Raw genomic sequence first — 18,762 nt, forward strand, 5'->3', positions numbered from 1 at the left:
TTTCTAAAATATATTAGAGAATTGCATCAGATTTATAAGGTCACAAGTCATTCCCCAATTAATAAATAATCAAAGGATATTAACAGGTAGTTTTCAAATGAAGAAAATAAAACTATATATAATCATATAAAAAATGCTACAACTCATTATTGATTAGGGAAATACAAATTAAAAACAACAATGAAATATCATCTCATACCTATCAGATTGACCAAGATAAGAAAAAGGGAAAATGATCAGTGTTGGAGAGGTTGTTGGAGGATTGGAACATTGATGCATTGCTAGTGGAGTTGTGAGCAGATCCAGCCTGTCTGGAGAGCAATATGGAACTATGCCTAAAGAGCAATAAAACTGTTCATACCCTTTGACCAAGCAATTCCAATTCTAGGTCTATATCCAGAAGAAATTGTAAAAAAATGCGGTAAGTCCTACATTTTCCAAAATATTCATAGCAGCTCTTTTTGAAGTGGCAAAGAATTGGAAACTAAGGGGATGCCCATCAACTGAAAAATGGCTAAACAGATTATAGTACATGAATATTATAGAATACTATTGTTCCATAAGAAACTATAACTGGTTGGATTCTATAGTCGTATGGGATGGATTACAGGATCTGATGCTGAACAAAGGGAACAGAACCAAGAGAACACTGGACACATCAACAACAACATTATGAGATGATCAACTTGATAGAAGCCGCTCCTCCCAGTAGTTCAGAGAGCTAGGACAACTGGATTAGACTGGCTGTAGACAATGTTATCCCTATGCATAGGAAGAAAAACAAAACACATAAGAAAAAAACAACAATACTTCCAGATCTGATGAAGACTTTATAAAAACTATGTTTTCTGTATCACTTTCCCTTAATCCCTCATGACAAAAATTACTAATTTATAAACATATTTTAAAAATATGTATATAAAATGCTAACTTGACTATTCCCTGCCAAGGGGAGGGGGGTGGGAAGGGAGGGTGGAGGCAAATTTTATAACTTGGAAATATGCAAGTGCATATGAATAAAAATAAATAAATTTTAAAAAATAAAAAGCATGGGAGCAAGGACACACACACACAAAAAAAAGTCCATCGACATAAGAAATAGTTCCATAGAATACAAGATATTTGTATTTCAACTAGGAAAATGTGTTCAAAGCACAAGATTTCTAAAAGAGAAAATAAAAGACTTCTCTCCTCCACTCTAAGTTATGAAAAATAATATGTGTGTGCATGTGTGTATGCATGTAGGGGGAGGGAGAGGGAGAGGGAGAGGGAGACGGGGAGAGAGAGAGAGAGAGAGAGAGAGAGAGAGAGAGAGAGAGAGAGAGAGAGAGAGAGAGAGAGAAGGGAGAGAGGAAGGAGGGGGGGAAGGAAGGAGAGAAGGAGGGGAGGAAGGAAGAAGGAGAAAGGAAGTGAGAAAAGAAGAAGAGAGGAGCAAGATAAGGCATTTCAATCTGAAAACAAGAAAGAAAAATAATCTGAAGAAGCACAAGAAAATCCTAAACTGTGTCATCAGTATAGAGAACAGAAATAATATAACAAAGAAGAAAGGAAATAACCACTAACCACTTGGAGATGTGAATCTTTTTTTTTTCCCAAAAGGGAATAAGCTAAACTCTCTTAGGAAGAAATACCTGCTTGTCCTTTAAGGAATGATATTGTGAAGTCAAAGTTGCTCTCAATTTAGGGAATATCAATAAAAGGCAATGAAAAAATTAATCTTGGGGGTTGGTAACTCACTGCTGAGGAGTACTGAGGCAAGTGATTGTCAGTGTGACGACAATAAAACATTTTACTCTTCTTCCAAGATGTGACAGAAAGCCTTCCAAGATTTGTCAAACTGGATAATTTCTGGTGACTCATATAAACAAAAGAAATATCACCAGAGAGAACCTAGAAAGCATCACTAAAGACTATGAAATCTTGAAAAAGAATACTAGGATGCTAGGAACACAGGCTGAGTTTTTTGAAAAACTATTGAAACAAAGTGAAGGCAAAAAAATGAATAGAAAGGAAGGTTTAAGAAGTGAAAACTGATTTTAAAAAGAATGCATGCGAGGGCGGAGACAAAATAGCTACAAGAGAGGATGTCTCTTAGGTGCTCTCTCATAAAACTTATAAACTAAGGACTCTAAATTTTCAAGAGACAGAACCCAGAGAGGTACCCAGTGAGGCAGGTCTATTCAAGGTAACCTGGAAAAGAGCAGAAAGGCTCTGCTTCCCGGGGTTGGAGGGGTGGCCTGCCAGAGGGGTGGCCCACCAGAGGGAAAGAACTTCAGCCTCCCAGAAGCAGCCCCAGGGCGCTGGGAGCCCCGGCTCACAGCAGCAGGGGGAGTCTCCTGACCTACGCCCAGGGAGCACCAGGCACAACTTGGGGGAACAGCAGGGAACCTCTGCCAGAGCAAGCATGTGGAGCCCAGCCCTCAGTGCACACAAGATCTGTCCTCTGCCTCTGGAACAGGACTCTGGGGCTCTGACCACATTCAAATCCTGATCGCAGTCTAGGCCCCCCCATGGAACAGCAGGGGCCCCCCTCAGCTCCATGGCAAGGGGAGAGGACAGAGGGAGGAGGGACAGGAGGGAGGACAGAGCCTCACACACTGAGATCCTTGTGGGGGGGGGGGCCTTGTCCCAGTAATACTCAAAAGCTCAGGAAGCACCCCAAAACCAGGCTCAGGCTGGGAAATTGAGTAAGCAGAGAAGAAAGAGGTACACCATTGAGAAATACTTTGCCTGTAAGCCCAAGAAAGATCAAAACACTCAGTCTGAAGATGAGGAAGCACAAGCTCCTGCATCTAAAGACTCCAAGAAAAACAGAAATTGGGTTCAGGCTATGACAGAGCTCAAAAAAGACTTTGAAAATCAAATGAGGAAGATAGAAGGAAAAACTTGGAAAAGAAATGAGAGAGAGACAGGAAAAACATGAAAATGAAGTCAACAGCTTAGTCAAGGAAATCCAAGAAAATGCTGAAGAAAATAGCATGCTAAAAACCAGTTTAGGTCAAATGGATAAAACAGTTGGAAAAGTTATTGAGGAGAAGAATGCTTTAAAAAGCAGGATTGGCCAGATGGAAAAAGAGATAAGAAAGCTCTCTGAGGAAAACAAATCCTTCAGACAAAGAATAGAACTCAGAGAAATTGCTGAATTTGCCAGAAATCAGGACTCAATACTTCAAAACCAAAAGAATGAAAAATTAAAAGAAAATGTGAAACATCTCATTGAAAAAACAACTCATATAAAAAACAGATTTAGGAAAGAAAATTTAAAAATTATTGGAATTCCTGAAAGTCATAATCAGGAAAAGAGCCATGACATCATTTTCAAAGAATTACTACAGGAAAATTGCCCTGATATTCTAGAAGCAGAGGGCAAAATAGAAATGGAGAGAATCCACCAATCTCCCTGAGAAAGAAATCCAAAAAATAACAACCCCCAGGAATATTATAGCCAAGTTCCAGAACTCCCAAGTCAAAGAGAAAATATTACAAGCAACCAGAAGGACACAATTCAAATACCATGGAGCTGCAATCAGGATCTCACAGGACTTAGCAGCAACTACATTAAAAGCTCATGCGGCTTGTAATATAATATTCCAGAAGGCAAAAGAGCTTAGAATGCAACCAAGAATCAACTACCCAGCAAAACTGAATGTCCTCTTCCAGAGAAAAAGATGGACTTTCAATGAACCAGGGGAATTTCAAATGTTCCTGTCAGAATGGCCAGAACTGAACAGAAGGCTTGATCTTCAAATACAGGACTCAGGTGAAGCATGGAGTTTGGAGGAGAGGGGGAAAATATGATGATGAACTGCATATATTCCTGTATAGAAAAATGACACTGATAATACCCATATGAACCTTCCCAGTTAATAGAGCAGGTAGAGGGAGCTTTTATAGTTGAAGCACAGGAGAAAGCTGAATTCGAAGATAAAATATGGTGTAAAAAATGGAGTCAATAGAAAAAGGGGAAATGTAATGGGAGAAAGAAAAAGGAGAGGGGGAATAGGCCAAGATATTTCATATACTAAGATTTTTCCTTTATTACAATGAGCTGTTGCAATGATATGGAAGGGGGAGGCAAGGGGGAATGAGGGAACCTTTGCTCTCATCAGAGGTGGCTAGGAGAGGAAACAGCAAATATATTCAATGGGGTATAGACATCTGGAGTAAGAAGGAGTGGGGAGGAGGGGGAAGGGGTGGGGATGTGAATAAAGGAGGAGAGGATGGACCATGGCGGGGAGAGTGGTCAGATATAGCACATTTTCTTTTTTACTTCTTGCGAGGGGCTGGGATTGGAAGGCCTGTCCGGGACCATAGGGCCAGGTGGATGCTGGGCCTAAGGGGTGGTATGGGGGCTCGGGCCCTCTTGGCCCCAGGGTCAGGGATCTGTCTGCTGTGCCACTCAGCTACCCTACAGCAGAGTCAGAGTGAAAGGAGAGAGAAAATATAGTACATGGTAGTGGAGAAATACAAAAGGAGGGAGTTGCAATCAGCAATGGCAACGGTGGAAAAATATGGAAATAACTTTTGTGATGGACTTATCCTAAAGAATGTGATCCACCCGTGACAGAATTGGTGGTGTTGGAACACAGACTGAAGCACATTTTATTATTATTATTATTATTATTATTATTATTATTATTATTATTATTATTATTTGGGGGAGTTCAGGGTAAATGGGGCTGGGTGGCCTGCCTGGAGCTGCATAGCAGGGTGATGGCTGGGTGTCTGAGTCCAGATTTGGACCCAAGTGCTCCTGGCCCAAGGACCAGTGCTCTGTCCACCACCTGGCCACCCCTACTATTATTATTACTATTTTATATTATTTTGGATCTTTTTTTTCTTTTTTTTGGTTTTTCCAGGGCAGTGGGGTTGGGGCTGCTTTCAGGTCACACAGCTGCCTGATTGTTGGGTTTACGGGGCCAGATTTGGGGGTGGGTGATCCTGGCTTCAGGGCTGGTGCTCCATCCACTGCGCCACCTGGCCATACCTACAATTACTAGTATTATTTTTTAATTTTAATTTTTTTCTCTCCCCTTTATCACTCAAGTGAGTCTATATTTCTAGGGGGAGGGGGTACTTTGTTTACTCTAAAACAAGAATATTTTATTAATGTATAAAAAATTATTTATTATTATTAAAAAAGAGAATGCATGCAGTATATTTCTGGATAGTAAATGTTATGAAAGAGTGGTAAAGCAGAGGCTAGATTTTTCCCATGAGTTTGGCTCTAGTTGAGATTCTGTTCAAGTATAGATTGCTCTAAGACCTGTACTTTTTGAAACAAGACAGAAAAAGTCTAATCTCCTTCCCAAGTAAAAGCCCTTTAAAGAGAACAGTCATGTATCCTAACCCAAGTGGGAAGCATTATGTACTTAGTACATGCTAAGGACTATTCTAGTTACTTGGGATACCAAAACAAAGGTAAAACAATTTCTGCGCTCTAACTGAGCTGAACATATATAAGATGCATACAAAATATAGAAAGAGTATACAGAAGGTAGTATTTAAGTTGCTTCTTGAAGGAAACCAGGAATTCTAAAAGATAGAGGGGAAGAGAGACAGTATTGTAGACAAGAGGAGCAGCCAGATCAAAGTCACAGGGATAAAAGATGCTGTATTATAAGAAATACAAAAGGAAGGTCAATATGACTGAAATTGTACACCATTTGGAGGATTGTAATTTAGATAAGCCTGGAAAGATAAAATTGGGTCAGGTTGAGAAGATCTTTAACTTCAAAAATATGATGTTTAAATTTGATCTTCAAAGAAATGAAACTGCCAGAATTTATTGAGAAGGGGTAACATTATCAGATGTATACTTTGGGCTAGGGCAGGATGGGGAGGGGGGAAGATGCCCTTTGGCAGCACTGTGAAGTATGGATTGAAGTGGAGATTAATTTAAGGCAAGTAATTAGAATGTTATTGCAATAGTCAAGGAGAGAGCTAAAAAAATAGTATGTCTATATGAGTGCAAACAAATGAATTGATGCAAGATTATTTTATAAAATCAAAAATAACAAGACTTGGCAAATATTGTAATGTGCTGAGTGGGAAAGATTGAGACATTGAGGATGGCACTATGATTGTGTTTCTGGGAGACTAGAAGGAATGTGATTCCTTTGAAAGAAATAAGGGATTAATATTATTATAATAGCTAGCATTTACATAACTCTGAATCTGACCTTAAAAAGTGAATGATGCTGTCCTCACTCTTTCAATAGAGCAAGTAGCTTTCCCTCACTAGACTTTCTGTGAAGATTTTCAGAAGGATGATACCTTTCTCATGCCCTAATAGAGTGGTAACTCCCAGAACTAGGCAGCTAAAGTATAAACTTAACTAGGTGAATTGAGCCTGGACCATGAGATGTCTGATTACCTTTCCTGCTTTGTGTTTCCTTTATTGAATAAACATGAATAAACAATAATCTTGAGATATTGTGACCAGCCTTAGAGGTTCATTGTGAGTTTGAGTGGGTAGGAGATTCTAGATCTCTTCAGAGCTTAATGGAAAGAAGTATTTCTATATCAGAAAGGATAGTAATCAAGAGGAAGATGAACACAAGATTCCCAGAAGACATATAGCTAGAAGGAATTATTTAAACATTTCAGAGCTGAAGGACAATATAAAATGTCTACTCATCAGAGCTGCAAAATATTTCATGTGCCGATGGTTTTAAGTTCACTGCCCAGTAATGTATAACAATAGTTATCACTTTTTCCTAATTTTTTCTATCAATGCATGCTTGTCTTTTATGTTTATTTTGTTTGCAAGCAATAAATAAATAAATATTCTGAATCTAATCTATATTTTACATTAATCACTGTTCTGTACCCTTATCCCTTGAGGAAATTCAAGCTATGAACCTAAACCTAAACTTACTTTCCCCAAGGCTATAGGATGAGAATTTAAAAACACAATGAGACATAAGAACCTGGATCCTTTTTTAATTGATTGGGCTACCCTATATTTGAACCTATTTCATGAAATCCCTGGGACTAGTATGAAGATGTTCTTTTTAGGTGAGAAGGAAAGATCTCTGGATCCAGTAAAGATGACCATGATCATTGTTACACAGTATTGGCAAGTACTGAACCACGTGACTAAATTTGAAATGGTCATTCGTAAAGAAAAATCTCTAACTTACCTAAACACTATACTGTTAATTCACCTCTAAGGATCTCAAGTTAATTTGATGTGAAAGAAAATGGAATATCAACTCTCTTTTTAAACCATGAAAAGCACACTGACACTCTTTAGTCTTTAGTCAGAAAAATAGAGAACAGTAGTGGGATCCTAAGTCCATAGAGCCAGAGCTAGAAGGAAGTTAAGAATCTCTATATTCTTATGCCCTCATTTGATAGGTAGACCCTCATTTACAGATTCAAATAGTTACTTGCCTAGTATCCTATAAATAGTAGCATAAGCTTACATGTATTTGGTATTCTGTAGTTCCTTAGCTTAGTACACAAAATATCCCTTTAAATCCTCTTAACAACTCTGTGAAGTAGATAAATACAAGTGTTATTCTCTCTATTTAATTATTGTGGACATTGAGACTCAAAAGAGATTAAACTGTTTACCCAAAGACATATAACTAGAAAGTGAAATTGCCAAGAACTTAAATCTGGGACTTCTGCTTCCAAACCCAATGTTCCCCAATTGTTCCTCAATGCATTTTATTTCAATTATAACCTCTCTTTACCTCCCCAAACACACTTCTAAGCTGATTTAGCCTAGATGAAAGTTTTGAAAAGGTTAGTTCAGATTTACTATCTATACCTTGCCTCCCCTTCAATTACAAATTTAGCATCTCTATGAAAAACAGCAATCAGTTTTGCATGCATTGATTTTCTCCTGCTAGGATCTCATGCAGTTTATTGTTCATGACTTAATTATCCAGTGTTCTAAAACTTTAATAAAAACTAACTCAATTAAGTTAATTTGAATTTATTCCAAATCAAGTTTGCAAGGCTTGATGAAAGGAGCTAGAAGAAAAAAAAAGCTAGCAGGGCAAAAGTTATCCAGTAGGAAGACCTTATAATTGCCAATTTAAGAAAAAGTCTGAGTAAATGAGTAGCTATTTGTTCAACAAACAAACAAGAATAACTTTCTGATCACTGAGATAATGAACAAGTGTAATTACAAATATTTAGTCATATAGGTGATTAATGAGACAGTAGTTAAGAACTATGCATAAGCCTCATAATCAGCTAACTACTGTATATTCCATGTACTAACTAAATGATCTCTGACTGCCATCTAGAAGCATCTATCAGAGAAATGGAAAAGCATTAAAACTTTACCAAAATTAGCACCTCTTTAGCCTCTCAAACAGCACTGACTCTACTCATGAGTTAGAGTAGGTAACTGTCCGCATGTGATTTGTTAGGGGAATAGGGGAAGTGGGAATAAGAATTTTATAGTTAGTTCCTACTGTGTGTAAAGCACTACATAAAGTTCTTTACAAATATTCTCATGCAAGATATTATTCATGTTATTATTCTGCTGATATTATCCCTGTTTTACATTTGAGCGATGACAGGCAATTGAGGTTAAGACTTACTAAGGCTTGGGGTGGCTAGGTGGCGCAGTGGATAGAGCACTAGCCCTGGAATCGCGAGTACTTGAGTTCAAATCCAACTTCAGACACCTAGCTGTGTGGTCTTGGGCAAGCCACTTAACCCCATTGCCTTGCAAAAAAAAAAATTTACCAATACTAGACCTGCATAGAGGAATGTTTGTGCTTTGACTGAAGGTCTTGAGAATAAGTACAGGGGATGCAATCATCCTATAACATGTGAACCACTCAGTAAGGGAAGAATGTCATCAGATCATATACAGGAAATTTTCATTTTGCAATATCAAGCCAGTCAAATGGGGAAGTGATTGTATGCTGGGTTGTGGCTCAGATTTAGACAAACATGCATTGTTCTATAAGTCAGGGAGAAAAGTACTATGGAGAACACTAATTCAGTGACAGTAGAAGTAAAATTATGTAGAGGAGTCAGCTAGCTGTAGAGATTGGATAACTGTGAGCTCTCCATAGCCAGAACTTCACATCTATAACATGATTCCTTTTACACAAATTAAACATATCCAAAACTGAAAAAACATTTCCTCCAAAACCGACTACCTGATTCAAGAATCCCCTTTATGATACCTCTTAGAACTACCTCTCTAGTCTGTACATCCATTCTTTCAGTGACAGAAAATTCACTCTCTTATATAGTAAATTCATTTTATTACCATGCAATCCCAATGGTTTGTAAAGTTATGAATTAGAATAGGAACAGAACACTAGAGTACTCCACAAGTAACCCAATTCTTAGACAATATTGATTAAATAATATTCTGGAGTGTACTCATTGAGCTAGTTGTAAATATATCTAATACTATGTATTCCACATTTCTGCATCTTGCTCACAAAGATATTTTGAAAGACTTTGACAAATCTAGAAATACTGGGTATGCTATATCTATACCATTCTACATTGTACATATCTACTATTCTTATTACCCTGTCAAAAAAAGGAAAATCAGGTTAGTCTGAGTCATTCTTAACTAACTCAAGCTGACTCTAGATCTTTATAAGACTTCACAAACTATTTAATATTCTTTATCAGATTTGCAAGATATCTAAACCTATAATTTCATCAACACAGAAAAACCTTTTAGTATAAAAATCCCTTCATCAATGAGAATTAACAACTCTCCTATGTCTTAGATTCTTGAAACATTATCTGTCCAGGGTCACATAGCTAATGTGTGATCAACCTTGATACTAAGTTTTCCTCACTTAAAGGATAGACCTCTATCCAGTAGACCAAACTGTCTTTATTACTGAATTTTTCCCAGAGACTGACATCAACTCCAGTGGAATAAAGTTTAATGAAACTATTTTTTTCATTTTCAAAGTCAGGATATTTACCTATTTCCATTCTTATAGTACTTCTTTCTCCACTATTTCTCAAAAAGCATAAATAGCTGATGATCAATTGCAACTCTATGTTACTAGAATATCTTAAGTTACACTTATATATCCTAGTTAGGAGAGATGAAATACCAACATCTAGAGATTCTCTCTTTCTATCTCATGAGCTATCTTCAAGAGCTTAAACGTTTTTGGTCTGTTCTTTCCATTCTAAAGATTCTCCCTGATGGAAGTAAAATAAGAATTAAGTATATCAGTTTTTTCCACCACTGACCATTGCTATTTCATACTATTTCCCAAACAAGAACTATTTCCTTTTCATTTTTCTAAACAAAAATATAAAAATAATTTTTGTTGTTTTAAAGTTTTTAATAAGCATCAGCTTACTTACCAACTTGCCTTCCTGAACTTTTTCTAACAAGTCATTTTTGATATGTTTCTGCTTTTATTATATCCAATCTTTTACGATTTAAGATATTCAGAGAGCTTGCATCATATCCCTTTAGATCTTTTTTCTTCTTGCAGATCATTCATACATTTTTCAAATTTTATTAATGTTATTTCCACTGACCCTCCATTGAACAAATTACAAAATCAACAAGTAAAATAAAGACTACAATTATATAATTGCTTAATCCAACATAACTAATTCCCATATTGGCTAAGTCCAAAGTAGTATTCCTATTTTCTGTCTCTGAAGTTTATCCTTTCTCTATCAAAATGTAAGTAGTGGTTCATTCCTCCTTTTGTGCTCTAGGTTTTATGATTGCATTGATTAAAGTTCTAAAATCTTTTGATTTTTTCCCTCAATAACATCATAATTATATTAATTGTTCTCTTAGTTTGTGTGCTTCATTCGGTATCTTTTCTTTGAAGTTTTTCCAGGTCCCTCTGAGATTGTCTGTTTCTATACATATGGCACAATTATATTCCTTCACATTCATATTCCAAGGTTTGTTTAGTCATTTCCTAGAAGGATATCCTTGTATTTTCTGATTTTCTACTGCTACAAAAAATATTGCTATAATGATTGTCATAAATTTATATCTTTTCTTATTTCTATTTCTTTGGGGCATAAGGCTAGTAGTAATTCAGACAGTTTAAAAGATATGTACATTTTAATAACTTTTGGATCACAGATCAAAATTGCTTTACTGAATGCCTGGACCAATTTATAGCTCCACCAACAGTACATTTTTATACCTAGTTTCCCATAGCCCCTCCAATTTTTATCATTTTCTTTTCTATAATTTTAATAAATCTGAGTGGTTTGACTGGCACTTCAGAGTTCCTTTTGTTCACATTTCTCTAATTATTAGTGATTAAAATATGTTTTCATGCAGTCATTGATAGCTTGGAATTCTTCGTTTGAAAACTGCTTATTCATACCCCTACACTATTTATCTGTTGAAGAATAATCCAGTCTTATGAATTTAAATCAATTCTATATAGATAATGAATGAGACATTTTCAAAAAAACTTGCAATATTTTCCTAATTACCTTTTTCCTTTTAATTTTGAGAAGTCAATGCAAAAAATTACACAAGATTATCAATTTTATCTTGTTTGATTCTCTCTACTACTTACTTAGTTATGAATGTTTTCATTATCCTTAGCTCAGAAAGATAATTTCTTCCTTGTTCCTCTAATTTTTTTATGATATGACCATTTATATTTAGGCCATATAACCATTTAGAATTTACTTTAATAATAAAAATAGTTAGCATTTATACAGCAATTTAAGAATTACAGGGGGCAGCTAAGTGCCACAGTAGATAGAGCACCAACCCTGGAGTCAGGAGGATCTGAGTTCAAATCTGGCCTCAGACAATTAATGATTGCCTAGTTGTATGACCTTGGACAAGTCACTTAACCCCATTGCTATACTTTAAAAAAAAAAGAATTACATGAGGTGGCTAGGTGACATAGTGGATAAAGCACAGGCCCTAGATTCAGGAGTACCCGAGTTCAAATCCGGTCTCAGACACTTATTAATTACCTAGCTGTGTGGCCTTGGGCAAGCCACTTAACCCTGTTTGCCTTACAAAAAAAAAATTACAAACACTTTACAAATATTATCTCATTTTATCTTCAAAATATTCCTGGGAAGTAAATGCTATTATTATCCTTATTTAACAGATTGGGAAACTACAAGATAAACAGAAGCTGTGACATGCCCAAGGTCACAGAGTAAATAAGTGTCCGAAGCATGTTTTGAGGTCAGGTCTTCCTGACTTTAGACCTATTACTCTATCTACTGCATGAGATGTGAACATAATTTCTTCAGAATGATATCCAGTTTTTCCAGCATTTTTATTTATCAAACACAATCCAGATTTATCAAATGCTATTCTATTTTGTGTTTTTGTTTTTATATATATTCTATTCCACTGCTCGATCTACCTTTTTTTAATAGTGGCAAATGATTTTCCTGATTACTGCTTTGTGATATATTTTGAGATCTAATACTAATATATTCCCTTCCATTTCACTTTTTTATTATTATCCTTGGAATTCTTAACCATTTGATCCTCAATTTAGTTAGAATTTTTTCTAGTTCTATAAAATATTATTTTGGTATTATTTATATAATACTGAATAAATCAATATAGGCAGTATTATCATTTTCATTACATTGACTCAACCTAAACATGAGCAACTGATATTTCCATAATTATTTAGATCTATCTTTATTTCTGAAAACAGTGGTTTATAGTTGTATCCATACTGTCTCTGGATGAACCTTGGTAGTACACTCCTAAATATTTTATAGTTTCTGTATTTATTTTGAGTGAAATTTCTTTTTGTAACTTTTTGCTGAGTTTTTTTTAATATATATAAAAATGTTGATGATTTGTATCAATTCATTTTATGTGGAATTTTGTTTTTAAATCTCTTTAGCATTTTTCTTTTTAGAGTTTCAGGTTATGAAATCAAACTTTCTTTAAATCTGCTTTTTCTAAAAATATATCTATATCTGCCTTTTCTAAAAACACGTGTCTATTTCTGCCAAAGGTTCTTTCCATGATTTATATTGAACTCCACAATGCTACACTCACTTTTTTCTAAAGGGACTTGTCACTTCTACTTCATCAGTTAGTTCCTCTAGGTACCTAGGTATAGTGAATCAGTTTTTCTTATTGCTTTATCTCCCTTCTAAGGAAGAACTCATGAGCAAGGCAAGTCTGGAATATCATATATCTCTAATTTTAGTGGGAGGAGGCTTCCAGCAGTTGTGAAGTTAAAATAGTTGGAAATGTTCATCAGCACTCCATCTTGTCTGCGTCAGTTTTGTGATTTATATGAAGAATTCACCATCTGTTTTCTCCATCTGGTTAGACTATTTGTACTACACGTATACAACATTTCATTTGTCTTCAGCTCTATCCAGTGTTTTCCCAACTTCATGGTCAGGGATTTCTACTCAGTTATCTCAGGTTCTTAGACATACTATGCTACTTCATTGCCCTTTATGTTACACATGTGTTTCTTTTGTTGTTTTTCAGTCTTATCCAACTTTTCATGGCGTCCTTTGAGGTTTTCTTGGCAGAGATACTGAACTAGTATACCATTTCTTTTCCAGCTCATTTTACAGATGAGCAAACTGATGAAAATTAGGGTTAAATGACTAATTGACAGGGTCAGACAGTAGTAAGTATCTGAGAACAGATTTAAACTTGGGAAAAGAACTCTTCATGACTACAGAATTTCTGACCCTGTTGAAAATATTACACTTCCATTCCACAAGTATCCCATTTCATCAAATCTTAAGAGTGCTTATGATTTCAATCCAAAATTATTGTATATTTTTACCCCATCTTCTAAATTAACAATTCTTAATCTGAACTCTGTGAACTTTTTTAATATATTGACAGCATTTTAATATAATTGGTTTTCTTGCAGTCGTGTGTATTTTATTATATATATATATATATATATATATATATATATTTAAAAACATTATTCTGAAAGTGGGTTCAACTTTGTTAAAGAGAAACCAAAGCATTATTCTTGACCCAGTTCCCAGATACTTTTTTCTATGAATAACAGGGAACTTATTCTACTATTATTTTTTCTTTTTTTTTTGTTATTCTTGGTATTCTGAAAAGTATATAATTACATTTTCTCTGGGAATTGTTCTCCCTGACCTTTTATTGTAAGTTTTTATGCCCTTGATCAAAATGGCAAATCTCCTGGTTATTCTTTGACCCCCCCCTTCTCCTTCTCTCCCTTTTATTTAAGCTATCAGCCAGTCATGCCAATTCTTTGGAAATAGTTTTTGAATTTCTTTTTTTTATATCCATCCTCTTTTTCCAGAGCCTCATCACTTCTTTGTGTCTAGCATATTTCTAGTCAAATTATAGGAGATAAAATTAATTGTTGATTGGCTTAAAAGTTCCTCAATTCCAAGTGGATCACCTCCCTTTTAGGAACCTTTGACCATTCTGTGAAATTTCATTCATCCTGTAGCTTCCAACAAAGAAAAAAATTTCTTTTTTAATTATATGTCTTAATATAATGTCAAAAAGATGCTTAAGATAATCACAAGCATAAGGTAGCAAAGGTGAAAGAGTACTGGACCAAAATCCAAAGGCCAAGATTCTACAACTTTGTTTTTAATTATCCAATGATAAGCTTGGAGGATCACTTAGGTCTTTCTGGGACTCATCTTCAGACTTGGAGATTCTATGAGATTGGAAGCTTAACAATATGCGTAATCCCAAGGAACTATACCAGTATATTTTCTTATTTCAAATCACAAGAGTCACCAATTACCCCTATCCAGTAAACTGAACAGATAATTTGGAGAAAGATATATAAACATTGTGCAATAAATTAGGACTTTCAAAGAACTTACTCTACTCATATAACTAAGTTCTAACTTCAAAATGGAAGAATCTAAACACTATTTTCTATTCTTAGACTTTAGTTCTTTGAAGCAAGGATTTCATAAGTCCCTTAGAGTTCTAAGACCAGTTAGGCACTTAATCAATTTTCTTATATTGTACTATTTTTTCAATTTATGTCTTAATATAATGTCAATCAATTGACAGTAATCAATTTTCTTATATTGTACTATTTTTTCAATTTATCTCTCTGACTTTCAATTAACTACTCTGTCTTGAGCATCCAAGGTTAGAACCTGTTTTCACTAGGAAATTTCTTCTTATTTACATTCTTCATTGTTCTCCTTTTACAGCTCTCTCATTTATTAAACGCAATTATGTTTTATGAAATCTATAGTTTTCCATCAAATGAAGAAAAATCAAACAAACAGAACAGATATATAAGGGGTATCTATTGCCCAAGGAAAATGGTTGTAACAGGACATCATTTTTTCTCTTGACAGTGTTTTTTTTAAATCGGTCAATGAACATTTATTATATCTCTACTTTGCAGCAGGCACAGACTGATGATTATGAAAGGGAATGGAACTCACATTTAAAAATAATCTACTGAGAAGCCTAATTTTTTGGTTGTTAGCCATATTAGAGTCATACAATTATACTACCTACTTCTTTTTTCAATTATTCTTTAATTCTATCTCACAGCTTTCCCATCATTTCTATAAATACCAATTTATTGCTTTATTTTATTATGTGCAACATTAATTTAACTGGGTTAAGTTTAATGATCAAATCCTCTCTATTACTAATAGGTTAAACTGGACTCCAAAAGATAATATAATAAATTCTATTGGTCCCAGATTTTAAATTGATGAAAACATTTTCAAAAATTAGATTTACTTTTCAAGTGTATTTCTACAGAATTAAACTTAACCTTGAAAGAAACTATTCAACACTACCTGAAGAATGCCACAATATTCTTTTAACACAGGCTTTTCATCATGACCTTCAAGTGAGGGGCAGTTAGTTGGTGCAGAAGATAGAGCACTGACCCTGGAGTCGGGAGGACCTGAGTTCAATTCCGGCCTCAGACACTTAATAATTACATAACTGTGTGGCCTTGGGCAAGCTACTTCACCCCATTGACTTGCAAAAATAAAAAATAAAAAAGACCTTCAGTGAAGACTCACTACCTCACTACCTACCAAATTTGTACACTTTTTCACTTTTCCTTAATACTATAATACTACTAAGAAGTCTTTAAGCCCCAATACTTCAGTGCTCTATGATTGTGGATATTGCTTCCAAAGAAATTAATAAAATTTATTCATTCCTGTCAATCGTATGCAACTTTATTTCATTTTCTATAAATTTATCACATTGGATCTACCCAATGTGCTGATGACCTTCACTCTCTTCATAATATATGGATACTAACTATTGTTGTCACTGTTAAGTCTAGTCCATTATCTTTCTTGACATACCTGTCCTTGATGGCATCCTTTACATCACTCTTCAACATACTTTCTCATTTGTAGTATATTGCAGACTAATCAAATTTACAAAATGACTCTCAGAAGTACTATGAGTAAACCTCAAATTTAATCCTTCGGAGTCTCTAAAAATTTATGCCTCATAGTTATTCATCATCTTCAGAAAGATATATTACTGGTAATCAGCTACATGGCATGATGGATAGAGCTCTGGGCTTGGAACTGAGAAAACGTGCATACAGATTCTGCTTATGACAGTTACTAGCTGTGTGACCCTGGGCAAGTCACTGGGCTAACCTCAGCTTCTTCATCTGTAAAAATGGGAACAATAAGAGCACCTATTTCACTATGTTGTAAGGATCAAATAAGTTAGCATTTGCATTTTGTAAATACTAGATAGTAGTAATAGTAGGGGTAATAATAATAATAGCCATAACTAGTACTAATACTAAAAAAAAGACTTTTCATTTCAGGAAGAAACTTGTTTCAGGATTCATTAAAGGGTTTTTGCTATCTCCCAAATGCAAGTCATGCTCCTCTGCTTCTATTCAACTCAGTACCCAAATAATTTTCCTTGTACAATACCTGTCTTAAATTTATGCCCCATGATTAGCTATCTACCTCTTTGCCATCACCTGGACATCAGACATTCTTCTTAGATTTGTTCTTTTCTATTGTGCAGAAGAGAGCAAATTCTTTTGCATAATTATTGATCTCAGGCGAATCTTCAGTGTTCCAGGACTTAGTACAATCAATATAATTTCATCCTCCAAGAAATATATCTAAAGGACTTTACGTCCTATAGAAAAACCCTCTTTCATTAAGGACTTTGGAACCCCTGGAACCCTTCATTGACAATACCAATAACCTTTAATCAACCTGTTTTTCATTTTTATATATCATTTGATATTAAGAGAGGGTAATCAAAGTCATCAATATTGATACATCTCTCAAGACATACATAATTTTTGACATATGTCTGGAAGATCTTTTTTAAGGAGATCTTTAAAAGTAGGATTTTGCTCTATGAGCTTTTTTTCATAATAGGAAGACAAAAAGTAAAATAAGATCTCATACAATCTATACCTTTCAGTAAATTGTAAAGTTGTTCATTGTGTCAAATATTGTTTACAAAAGCATCTCCTCAGTCCATTTGTAAATTTTTCTTCGGAAAAATTTATATAAATAGGAAAGTAGATATATGGAGCAATAGTTATTCATATTCCTTTGATTGATTTTAGGGGATCCTTGGCAGTCATATCACTCACCTCAATAGAGCAAAAATTTATTTAATTGCAATTTAATTGCAATGGATTTTAGAGTTTTTGTCTCTGCTTTGAGATAATCAATCTAATCAGTTAAAATTATTATGATGCATATCAATATCCTTTCCTCTATCTTTTTCTTATTTTAGAAACAAAATGTATTTAAATAAAGTCAAGTTAGAATTGTTTTAATTGGATACCATAACTTTTTCTCATTTTATTCCTTATTTCCATTTTCTTTTCATTTTGATCTTTGATCTACCAAGTTGGTTATTTGACTACAAAAAAAACTGGCCTGACTAGATACATAATTAATGAGTAACCTTTTATCATTAAGATATAATTCATTTGGAGCAATCACCAGCTCTAGAGTCAGGAGGACCTGAGTTCAAAATCCAGCCTCAGACACTTAATAATTACCTATGTAAGCCTGGGCAAGTCACTTAACCCCATTGCCTTGCAAAAAAAGGATGTGTGTATTCCTTGTATGTGTATAATGTTATTTGGTTTTCTTACTATCCATGCATTGTGATTTTTTTCTTAAAATATTCAATACATATAAACATGAGACTTGTACATAATCTAGTCCATTAACCCATAATAGCAATTAAAGCTCTCCAAAAATGGAATGTGCTACCTTGGAAAGTAGTGCCTTGTTCCCAATGGAATTCTTCAAGAAAAAGTTTAATGATCACTTGTTGGCAATATTATATAATGGTTTCTTGGTCAGGTATAGGTGGCCTCTAAATTCGCTTTCAGCTCTAAGATTCTATAGCACTTTGACAATAGACTGCCTTGGGAAGGGTTCCAACTAGCTTCAATTAAGTTGTCCCCAATTAGGATCATTCCACGAGGGAATCTTCAACCAGTGAAGCTCAACTGTAGCCTATTAAACATATTGGGGCTCCTCCAGCTGGAGCAATAAACATAGTGAAGGCAGACTGACTTTAATGGTGCACGCTTAAAATGTCACCTGGATGCTACTACAGGACTTATTCCATATTTTTTAATGTTCAGAAGAATGCTCAGATGGCCCATATATTTGTTCCACTATAGCCAGTGTTGGGAGGAATATTAGACCCCATATTCAATAAACCAGAGAATTAATGGAAATTCTCCAAGATGCCTTTTGATTGACTAAGGATAATAATTAAAATAGCTAATATCTATATGCTATTTTAAGATTTACAGGTTCTGGTATATATTTTTTACATTTAATCCTCAA

The sequence above is a fragment of the Macrotis lagotis genome, chromosome X, assembly GCF_037893015.1.
Source record: "Macrotis lagotis isolate mMagLag1 chromosome X, bilby.v1.9.chrom.fasta, whole genome shotgun sequence".
Lineage (NCBI taxonomy): Eukaryota > Metazoa > Chordata > Mammalia > Peramelemorphia > Peramelidae > Macrotis > Macrotis lagotis.